This window comes from Mus pahari, chromosome 22 (genome assembly GCF_900095145.1).
Source record: "Mus pahari chromosome 22, PAHARI_EIJ_v1.1, whole genome shotgun sequence".
In the NCBI taxonomy this organism is placed as follows: domain Eukaryota; kingdom Metazoa; phylum Chordata; class Mammalia; order Rodentia; family Muridae; genus Mus; species Mus pahari.
Genome location: NC_034611.1, coordinates 17,117,693 through 17,130,108, shown reverse-complemented (window position 1 = coordinate 17,130,108; position 12,416 = coordinate 17,117,693). Strand labels below are relative to the sequence as shown.

Genomic DNA, 12,416 nt, shown 5'->3' with positions numbered 1-12,416 from the left:
AAATTTTCCTCTTGTTTTTGCATTTTCTAGTGATTAGGCATCCCTGCACACTGGGAATATTCTGAGCCATAATATAATGCACTACTTTTAAATACAGGTTTTGTTTCTCATTGCGCTTTTAATTAGACTTTCCCTGATGACTCCTAGTCCTGAGATTTTTAATGTGCTTGTTAGTAATATTTACATCTTCTTGTAGAGGCAGCCCATTTTATATTTCATATGTATAATACTGACCCATAAAACAGAGTCTTTTTTTTCTGATTTTTTATATTGCCTTAAAGACCTAATTTTTGTTGTAATCCAGTTTATCAATGTTTATTTGTCATTTATGTACTTTGTGTGGGGGTCCCATGTAAAATTTCAGCTGAACACAAATTCTCAAGGTTTTTCTTCTGTATCCCCTAACCCCTGAGCTGAGTCTTCTCTCCAGGGCTCTATACATGACACAGATGTTATATACTGAGCTCAAGCTACAGCTGGACTCCTACTTCCAATTATAGACAGTTTATAGATTATTGGCTTTCCATTTGAATATCTGATATATGTTGACAGATGTTTCTTTGATGCAAGTTAAGGGTCAAAGTATTGACTTATTGATCTATTTAAGTGCTTTTAAACTTAGCTTTTATACATTTCATTTTACATATATCATACATACATTGTGCATTATCTCTACACATTTTGTAGGTAGTTTTATAATAATAAGTTGAGCCCTTATTTTAGTTACATTTCCAACTGACTTTTTTTAGGTTAGAAAATAAAACTGATTCTCATATCTTGTCAATGTCATAAGAGCAACTAAGATAACCTTAGCTTTTTTGTAAATTTTTAAGAATTTCCACATAATATTATATTGCCAATAAACAAAGTTTTATTTTTTTCAGTATTTACCTTTTTTTCAACTTTTTATTAGATATTGTCTTCATTTACATTTCAAATAGATGACTGTGAGCATTCACTTCTGTATTTGCTAGGCACTGGCATAGCCTCACACGAGACAGCTATATAAGGGTCCTTTCAGCAAAATCTTGCTGGCATGTGCAATAGTGTCTGCGTTTGGTGGCTGATTATGGGATGGATCCTCTGGTGGGGTAGTCTCTGGATAGTCCATCCTTTCATCTTAGCTCTAAACTTTGTCTCTGTAACTCCTTCCATGGGTATTTTGTTCCCTATTCTAAGGAGGAATGAAGTATCCACATGTTGGTCTTCCTTCTTGATTTTCTTGTTTTATTTACCTTTTATTTCTCTAATGCCTTAGAGAACTTGGAAGTGTCTCTAGTACAAGATTGAGTAGAAATCATAACAGTTATACCTTGTGCTTATTCATAAATCAATGGAGAAAAATCTTAGTATTTTAGTAAGAATATGGTATGAGCTCAGAATTTTACAGATAGGTTTTAGAAGCTTCAAGAAATTTCCTGATATTTCTTGTTTACTTTGAGAGTTTTTCTAACATCTATTTATCTTACCATTTTCGTATTTCTTGAATAATGTAACTTTCAGTATATTAAAATTTTATATTACATTTATTATTTTAATATTGAGCTAAGTTTACATTCCTGTGTTAACTTCTTTTAGTTATAACACATTTTAATTTATTTTGTTTGTTGTTAGAATTTTTACAATTTTGTTAGGAATACATGCAAACAGACTCGTCCAACAAGTATCTAGTATCCTTACCACACATTTTAAAAGAAAAGTTAGAATAAAAACAAAATCGTGTCTAGATAATCTGCAAATGCGCATGACCTGCAAAGACATTTTTCATTTAGTACAAGCGAGAATTAGCTGATTCTGAAATAACAAGATGTTTGACACCTTACTTCCAGCTTTAAGTCACAGTTTTCCCTTTCATAGTAAGCTTTCTCTATGTAAGTAAAATTTTATGTAGGTACTAAAATTGCCATGCCCAGTAACTGATGTTCTCTATATTCAATATATGTATTTATGTGTGTGTGTGTGTGTGTGTGTGTGTGTATGTATGTATGTATGTATGTATGTACAACTATTTCAAGCATCGATATAAACTTTTTATTATTGTGATTTTAGAATTTTTAACCTGTGTATATTTTATTATCAAATATCAATTACACATTAGACTGTAATAAGTGGTAAGGTTACAACACTATGCAGATAAGAATATTCTTTATCAAAACAAGTAAACAAAAGTGTAGAAATCGGGGCTGCAGAGATGGCTTAGCGGTTAGGAGCACTCCCTGCTCTTTCTGAGTACCTGAATTTGGTTGACAGCACCCATTTAAAACATTCAAATTTTCTTTATCCAGATTAAGATTCCAGTTTACTTATGTTTATTGTGCTTTGAGTTTTCTAATGTCTTGGTTCTGCGGCTTTGATCCAATAAGACCCTTTAGGGCCCCTATTTCTTGAATCTCACCCTGGTTCCTGCTAGAGCTCTTCTACTGGACCATTTTGCTTGCCTGCTGTTGCCTGTTTGGTCCATAGTGAGTCGTTTCTTCCTACTTCTTTTTCTTTCTTTCTCTGCATTAATTGCTTTATTTACTCACCTTACAGCCTGATTGCAATCCCCCCTCTCCTCCCAACCCACACTCACACTCTTTCCCCCAATTTCCCCTCCCCTTGTTCTCAGAGAAGGGAGGCCTTGTTCCCACAGGCAGGCCTACCCACCCTGGTACATCAAGTCTCACCATGACTGAGCACATCCTTTCCCAGAGAGGCCAGACAAGGCAGCCCACTTATGGGAAAGAGATCGAAAGGCTCACAAGAGTATCAGAGCAGTTCTGCACTGTTAGGGGACTTATATGAAGAACAAACTGCAAATCTGCTACATACGTGCAAAGGGTCTATCCCATGACCTAAATTGGTGGTTCATTCTCTTTTCTATGCACGCAATTTCTATAGATTTGAATCATAACTTCCACTTTTCTCTTCCTGAGATCTTGTCCAATTTGTTTCTTTTTTTTGTTTCCATGTTAATTTCATGAACGTTAAAAGAGAGAGGTTCCGTCTTTCTTCCCATACCCTCTTTATTATCTTTCTATTCCATGCTAAATACCTGCTTTTGTAATAACGTCATATGATATTATTTTTCTTTTCTGCTAGTTGCATCATTTCTCTTACGTCTGAGGTTCACAGTGGTTTATTTTTACCCAAATTGTACATCGTATCATCTTTCATTATTTTAAAATATATTCTAGATGATGGTTTGCATTTCTGCAATTAATCTTGTTTTGGCAGGAAAGGAAGTTCCGGAGACGCTCTTGGTTCATTCAGGGCTGTCTGTTCCGTTCTTGGAGTGCATGTCCAGATAGCCTTTTTCTAGTTAATTAGTTCCTCTGTTGAGGCAAGACATTTCCAAAAACTTCACTCTTCTCTAGTGCCCGTACTCAAGAGATCTTTCCATCTGGCAGTGGGCTTGTATAAAGCTGACAGTTGCCTTCCGGCCTTCTGCTAGTGAAGAGCTGTACTTAGCCTGGGTCTCAGAGGGGCTCTACAGACCAACAGACCATTTCTGTGCAGAGAAATACCTGTTCAATTTCTTTTTTCTTCTGATTCCAGGCATTTTTTTATTTTTATTTTTTTGCTTGCTTTCTTGATTGTTGTTGTAGATTCCAGCAGACTGCCAGAATCTGTCTGGGCTCCAGTTGTCTGTGCTGCAGAATGAGGAGTGCCTCTGGGAGGTGGGGCGGACTCAGAGTTTCTGTTCTGGAGGACCTCCACTCTGCTCTGCTCTGGTCACAGGGGCACAGTTTTATAAGGAAAGAATCCACACAGCATTTCTAGTTTGTCTTAATCTAGTTTGTCTTAATATGATGCCCTTGTTTGTTTTAAAATAAATTATTTTACATCTCAATAAAAGAGATGTTCAACTTTTCCATTTTTAGACATTTTGTGTAATGAATATATATATATATATATATATATATATATATATATCATTAAAGATAGAGCTTTTCTCTTAAGCAGTATAACCTTGATTTATTTGGCTTATGTTTTAAATTACTGTGTCTTTTCTATAATAGCAACTTATACTAGTAAAGTTTTTCTTATTTTTGTGCTACATTTACCATAGTTTTACTTGTGTGTGTGTGTGTGTGTGTGTGTGTGTGTGTGTGTGTGTGTGTGTTTAGTTACTAAATTTGACACAGTTGAATAATTTCCACCATCAAGCCTTATCTGGAACTGATTCTCTAGCCCAGGCAGGCAGCCCTTCCAAATTCCAACAGTGTATCTGCCTCAGCCTTGTGAGTCCTGAGATTACAGAAATGAGCCACCATCCTAGACTAAAAGCAGGAACCTTTTATTTTAAAGGAGAGGACCATTTTAAGATCATGAATTGAGGGTAGAGTAATGCCCCAGTGATTAATAGTGCTTGCTCTTCTCCAAACAGAGAACCCGAGTTCAGTTTCCAGCATCCATATTAGATGGCTCAGAACCATTTGTAACAGTACCTCCAGGGGATTTGATGTAATCTTCTGGCTTCTGTGGATATCCACCCATCCAAGCAACACATCTCCACACACACAAAGATTATGAAATTAAATAGTTAAAAAAATGAGACAAATGAAAGCATATTTAGAAATTAATGTTATAAGTAGTAAATAAAATAAAGAAATACACAAGCAAATGAACAAATAAAAACAAAGCCAGAGGGGAATCCTTCACTGATTGGTAATAGGGGTCATTTGCTGGATCTATAGTGTGCCTATGGAACCCAAGGGCAAAGATGCAGGCACAGGCTCTAAGAGATTATATTTTTAAACCATCCATTTACATTTATTCATAATAATTTTGCAGGGATGTTTTAGGTGGTCAGAGCTCTTCTTTGGTAAGTGAATTGCTGTTACAGTCTTCTACAAGGAATTTCCCTGAGATTAACAGTCCATTAATACTCTAGCTTGCCCCTGTGGCAGGCAAGCCACCTGTTTGATGGGTTAGGAAAAGTCCAGTAGTACACAAATGAGTCGTTTTAAAAATAATTGAAGGACTAAGTAGCCATGGCAATAATACACAAGGGAAGAATGAATTACAGGTTTTCATTAAACTTGTTTCCTCAAGTTTGTATCTAGGAAATGAGAAGTATCAGAGTTAGCGAAGTGCCTAAGGAAGGGATTGTAAAGTGACTGGACGAGGTCGAGTTTGCAAGAAGCTGGTGCCATGTTCACTATGCCAGAGTGAGCACGTCTGAGACTAGTCTGAGTGGTGCCAACCTTTCTCAGGATGCATTATCCTTGTGATGTTCTGGGTAAAGAAGGCAGCTAGCATGATCCCTAAGGATACTTCAAATACTTGTCTGCATTCCTATGTGTAAATGTAGTCTTCATCCTTCATGAAGGAAACTGCTCTTTGCAACAGAGAAAGAAGTCTATAATCGATAAAAATGTAAAGTTGTGGAGCCTAGTACCAATGGATACAGCTCCAAAATAACTTCTGTACTTAAGGTTGAGGAAAGATTGTGGCAAAAGAGGCAAAACAATTCTAAGAGTGTGATCATGGAGTTTGTTCAGAGACTGTGTCCTCCCATATTAACAGAGGCTATATCTATGAAGTCTTACCAACATGATGGCCAAAATATGACCTGAACAAGGACAATGCCGATACACACAGCAAAATGGATGGGGAAGGTGTACAAGTCTCAACCCTACACAATGATCTGAAGGCAACTGCAAAATGCTGAGAGTCAGAGGGAAAACCACAAGGATGGGCAGTTCTGAAACACATACACACACACACCACACATATGTTATATAGACAGAACAAGTTATATTATTTAATATTTATATTCTTATGTATATCAATGTGTGCATTTATATATACATTTTGGAGTATATCTGCATATATATGCATATATATGTATACACATAATCATATGTACTAGCAAAATATGCCCCAAATTTGAAAGTGAGCAAGGGGGGATATCCGGGAGGCTTTTGATGAAGTAAAAGGAAGGAGGAAATGATGTAATTGCTATAAACTCAAAAATAAAAGACATGATAAAATTAGCATTAAAAAGAGAACACCTGGCACAAACCTCTAGCAGAGAAAGGAGTCAATTGTTTTGTGTGAACTGGAAGAATTAAAGAAAAGACAACAAGACTCCCCCCCCCCCAGAACTCCCAGGGACTAAGCCATCAACAAAGGAGTACACATGGCTCCAGTGGCATATATAGCAGAGGATGGCATTTCCATGCATCAATGGGAAGAGAGGTCCTTGGACCTATGAAGGTTCCATAGATTCCCCAGTGTAGGGGAATGGGAATCGAGGGCAGGAGGTGGGAGTGGGTGGGTGGGTGGAGGAACACCCCCATAGAAGCAGGGGGAGGAAGGATGTGATAGGCTGTTTCCAGGAGGGAGGGAAACTGGGAAAGGGGAAAACGTTTGAAACGTAAATAAAGAAATTATCCAATTTAAAAAGAAAAGAAAAAAGAAGAGAAGAGAAGCAAAAAGAAAAGAAAAGAAAAGACAACAGACTTCCCTACACAGACAAAAGGCAATTATAAAAGAGCTTCTATTTTAAAATTGCTTCAGCAAGACAGTTCTATTCCCAGACAGGCAACAGATACTGGGGGTTCATGTTGCCCCTTTTGTTTTAGTGAGTATTATTTTAAAACATTAATTTTTTTTGTATGTAGGTACTTTACCTGTACATATGTCTGTGCATGGATGGTGTCTGTAGAGGCCAGAACAGGATGTTGCATCCCTTGGAGCTGGAAGCCCAAGAGAACTTGAACTGCCATGTGGCTGCTGGCAACAGAATCTGGGTCATTTGCAAACTTGCTGAGTCATGTTGCATAGCTGTGAATCCCTGAAGAGCAACTTTTTTTTTTTTCCCCCAAGACAGGGTTTCTCTGTGTAGCCCTGTCTGTCTTGGAACTCACTCTGTAGACCAGGCTGGCCTCGAACTCAGAAATCTGCCTGCCTTTGCCTCCCAAGTACTGGGATTAAAGGTGTGCGCCTCTGCTGCCCAGAGAATAGCACCATTTTAAATAAGGGACCCTCAATTTCTGTTAGCTGAAATTTAGTGAAGAAAGCGGAAAAGTGATCCTCGAAGGTCTGTTTTTCAACTGTACGGATTTGGGGTTGCTTTTATCTGTAAGTCTTTATAACTGATCCACTCCCTGGTGGTGTTGCCTGGAGCCCAAGCCAGGCTGTTGGTGCGGCTACATCTGGTATTCTTCTTGTAACACTGTGCTGGTTTTTCGGCATCTTCCTTACTGGCATGAATAGCCTGAGCATAGACTTACTTCAGGTAGAAGGCTGCTGGAACCCCCTAGTCCACTAGGTTGGTCAGAGAAGTGATGTTTGCAGAAAAATCAACTTGCTATTGATAGAAGACATCTGCCCTCCAATATCCTCTTTCTAGACAGCCAGCATCTACACAGATATTAAGTTACACACATAGGATTAGAGATTCCAAGGTAAAATCCACAAGTGAGAGCAAACGAGAGGTGTTTGTTTTATTTGCCAGATTTATATCACTCAGTATACGTTTTCCTTGATTTATTGGAAAATTCATAATTTCATTTTTGTTTATGGCTAAAGAAAATTCCATTGCTAATATTTATCGATTTTATTATATATTAGTCAGTTGAAAGGCATCTAGGCTAATTGGATTTGTTAACTATTGTGAGTGGAGACGAGAGCAGGAATACACATCTATAAACCATATGTAGAATATGAAGTCTGTTGTGTATATGCTCAGGAATGGAATTTTCGAGTCACATGGTAGCTCTGTGTGAGGAGCATATACATTAGTTTCCACAGTGGGTGTACCAGTTTGCACGCCTACAACCAGTGAATATGGATACCTCTTTCTCCATATCCTCAGTTGTTTTCTGTCGGTTGGTTTCTGACAACAGCCGTTCTGAGTGCAGTGTGAAAGAATCTCAAAATAGTTTTAACTTTGCCTTCCCATAATAGTGAGGTTGAATCATTTCCGTGTGTATTAGCAATTTTTCTGTCCAAATATTTAATCATATTTGATTACATTGTTCCATTTCCTGATGCTTTTCTTTTTTGAGTTGTGTTTTAGATATCAACATTTTCTTGATCATACAGCTGGTGAATCTTTCTCCCATTCTGTAGGCCTCCTTGTCATTTGGCCGAGTGTTTCCTTTGCTATACAGTTGCCAGATTTAGAGAGCTCCTAACTTTTAGTCATTAGTGAGAACTAGATTCTATTTCTAATTTTTTTCATTGAATGGTACAATTTCAGTTCCATGTTCCCAAAGTTTTTAAGGATTGAATTAGAGTTATCTCTTGTACTATCAGTGGTGTATAACAACACAAGATATTTGGGTTGTCTATGATTTTAGACTTCCTTTTAAGAAAATGATTCCATCAGAAGGAGAGCCATCTTTGCTCTGGTGCACTGCAGGGGAGAGGGTGGTCTGCAGAAGCCACACAGCTTCTGAGAAAGATCCCATTTCTGGCTCCAGACATCCGAGGCCTTTCCCACCCGAGGAGGGGTGTCTGCCTGGGAGCAGTCTCAGGGCCTGAACCGGTAGGAGGGCCATCTTTGCTCTGGTACACTGCCAGGGAGAGGGCGGCCTGCAGAAGCGACACAGCTGCTGGGACAGACTCCATTTCTGGCTCCAGACATCCGAGGCCTTACCCACCCGAGGAGGGGTGTCTGCCTGGGAGGAGTCTCAAGGCCTGAGCTGGCAGGAGAGCCATCTTTGCTCTGGTTCACTTAGGCTCCAGTCAGCGCTGACAGCTGGCAAGAGTGTGGACCACAGAAGCTGTGTAGCTTCGAGAAAGACAGAAGCAACCTAACTTCTGGGACAGACCCTGTTTCAGGCTCCAGAAATTTGGGCACCTTCCTCGCCAGAGGAAAGTTGGCCATCTGTGAGGGCTCTGTCTGCCAGAGCAGGTGAGAGAGTCATATTGTGTCCAGAGTCCCTCAGTGGCTAGTCTGTGCAGGTGAGTGAATAAACTGCAGAGGCAACACATCTTCTGTGACAGGCCCTGTTTTGGGCCTACATCTTCAGCAAGGAGGCAGATCTGAACGCCAGGCCTCTGTGCACCTTCCCTGATAGAGGAGAGCTTCCCTGCAGAGAGTAATCTGACCACTGAGACTCAGGAGAGAGCTGGACTCCCAGGACTGCTGACAGAGGCTAACAGAATCACAGGAGGAACAAGCTCCAANCAGAGACAACTATAACAACTAACTNCAGAGATCACCAGATGGCNAAAGGCAAACATAGGAATCTTACTAACAGAAACCAAGACCACTCACCATCATCAGAACCTAGCACTCCCACCTCAGTCAGTCGTGAATACCCCAACACACCGGAAAAGCAAGAACCGGATTTAAAAGCATTCCTCATGATGCTGGTAGAGGACTTTAAGAAGGGCATTATTAAAGAAATGCAGGAGATCACTGCTAAAGAGGTACAAGTCCTTAAAGAAAAACAGGAGAGCTTTTTTCGTGCAATCTGCTCGCTGCGCTGCCTCCTGCTCCTCCCACCGCCACCCTAAGTCACTGACTGCGCATCTCCGGCTGCCCACCTCCTTGTCCGAGCCTCCTGGAACGATATTTGGAGTTCTTACAAGATGGCGGACATTGACAATAAAGAACAGTCTGAACTTGATGAAGATTTGGAAGATGTTGAAGAAGTAGAAGAAGAAGAAACGGGTGAAGAAACAAAAATCAAAGCACGTCAGCTAACTGTACAGATGATGCAAAATCCTCAGATTCTTGCAGCTCTTCAGGAAAGACTTGATGGTCTGGTAGACACACCAACAGGATACATTGAAAGCTTACCTAAGGTAGTCAAAGATGAGTGAATGCTCTCAAGAATCTTCAAGTTAAATGTGCATAGACAGAAGCCAAATTCTATGAGGAAGTTCATGATCTTGAGAGAAAGTATGCTGTTCTCTATCAGCCTTTATTTGATAAGCAATTTGAGATCATTAATGTAATCTATGAACCTACAGAAAAAGAATGTGAGTGGAAACCAGATGAGGAGGATGACGTTTCAGAGGAGCTGAAAGAAAAGGTCAAGATTGAAGATGAGAAAAGGGATGAAGAAAAAGAAGACCCTAAACGAATTCCTGAATTTTGGTTGACTTTTTTAAAGAATGTTGATTTGCTCAGTGATATGGTTCAGGAACACGATGAACCTATTCTGAAGCACTTGAAAGATATTAAAGTGAAGTTTTCGGATGCCGGCCAGCCTATGAGTTTTATCTTGGAATTTCACTTTGAACCCAATGAACATTTCACAAATGAAGTGTTAACAGAGACTTACAGGATGCGGCCAGTACCACATGATTCTGATCCCTTTTCTTTTGATGGACCAGAGATCATGGGTTGTACAGGGTGCCAGATAGATTGGAAAAAAGTAAAGAATGTTACTTTGAAAACCATTAAGAAGAAGCAGAACCACAAGGGATGTGGGACAGTTCGTACTGCGACTAAAACAGTTTCCAATGATTCTTTCTTTAATTTTTTTGCTCCTCCTGAAGTTCCTGAGAATGGCGATCTGGATGATGATGCTGAGGTGATACTGGCTGCAGACTTTGAAATTGGTCACTTTTTATGTGAGCATATAATCCCAAGATCAGTGTTATACTTCACTGGAGAAGCTATTGAGGACGACGATGATGATTATGATGAAAAAGGTGAAGAAGCTGACGAGGAAGGGGAAGAAGAAGGAGATGAGGAAAACAATCCAGACTATGACCCAAAGAAGGATCAAAACCCAGCCGAGCGCAAGCAGCAGTGAGCAGTGACTGGCCTTGAGGACGGCCTCCCTGTAATAGACTAAACATGACTGATTTACTTACAGCCTTATGGTTTTGTATTTTCTTGGTAGAATCAGTAAGTTTTTAAGGGAAAGGAAATTGATATTGAAAGACGAGTTTGTTCTACCTAGCTAGCATCCTAGCTCTAGCTCTGTCAGATACGTTAGTGCATACATCCTCTCTAATGCATGTCCATTTATAGCTGCAGTTTGGTTCCTCTGGAGTATTTTCATCATGCAGCTATTGGAATACAACTATGAAAACCAACTGTTGAACATACTTGGAGTAGCTGTTTCTTTCCTAAAAACCAAAGTTGTTTTCAGCTGGTAGAACAGGTTGAAGTCCGCCTGCATTAGCTGTGTTTTTCCCTTATGTTGTTAGAGGGATACACAAGGCACAATGACATCATTTGAGGAAGGAAAATTGTGGTTAAGAATTTCCAGTAAGATAAAACTTAATAACTGAGATTATGAAAGCATTTTTATGTTTTCGATGATATAAACAAAAGTCAACTCATTTATAGCAAGGTGAACAAACCCTAGGTTCTCTTGAAGTTGATAGTATTTAATGTATTTTGAAAATTAACCTCCATTAATTAAATCTTTTCTTTGTGGTAGGGCCTACCTTCTGCTTTCCTGGAAAAGATGAATATACATCATTTGAACCTATTTTGAGTTTTTCTGCTATTTGTTTGCCTAATTTTGTTTTGACAGCCTAAAATAAAAATATAACACAGTTTTAGCTCTCATCGGGATGCTGTCTCGGTTTGTACTGATTGAGGCTATTGCAGAGGGTTAGTTGGAATTCAGGGGTGCCTAGTTTTCTATATTGAACAATGCTGGAGGAGCTAATACATATGTGCTTTAAAAAAAAAAAGTGATATGCTCTAGTTTGAGCAGAAAGGTGCAGTTGTGCTTGTTAGAACTGAAACCTTTGTTTGGACTTTGTTCATTCTGTCCTCAGTGCAAAGGGTGAGGAGTGTCTGGAGCCATTCTGTTTACTGTGCATAACCAAGGATGGGTGGGACTGTTGATTCAACTACCTCAACTCTGTGAAGGCATATTGGGGTAAATCTCACAAACTCTCTCAGTCTTACAAAATGCCCAAATAATTGGGCCTCTATCCCATGAGTGTGATGTTCAGCATTATATTCACACCAAGTTTTGATGATTAAACTGGAGAATGAAGTTTAAACACTTCTATTCTAGATCTGAGCATGTGGCTCCGGTTTTATTGGGAATGAGTGAAAGTCCTGTATGATTTCAAGAGATTGAAGGGTTTTGGGATTTTTGAGTTAGCGTAAACCCCCCTTCAGATATTTCACATTATAAAACATCCTAAGGTGGTAACGAGGCAGGGGAGGTTGGCATAAAGTTGCATTAAGTTTTAGACCACCTAGAACCACATTTAAAATACCTCAGGCTAATTACTGTTCACTTTGGGGGCAGGAGTAGGTTTTGACAGGGTGTAGCAATTGGATTGTAATCCAAGGGAAGTTCCTGCTGTTAATACAATTTACCTTGTGGAAAAACATTTGTTTTGAGGTGATAGTTCTTTCTGTGAAATTTTAGTATTTAAGCTCTTAGAATGTAAACACATTCTATAGCTGACATCTTCCTGAGATTTTTAACTACTGGAAATCCTTAACCAATTATATATATATATATATATATATATATATATATATA

At 39.1% G+C, this 12,416-nt stretch overlaps 1 pseudogene; it reads left to right on the top strand.

The window, feature by feature from the left end:
- The first annotated feature begins 9,519 nt into the window (after positions 1-9,519).
- Positions 9,520-11,411, top strand: LOC110338818 (annotated as a pseudogene).
- Positions 11,412-12,416: the final 1,005 nt, after the last annotated feature.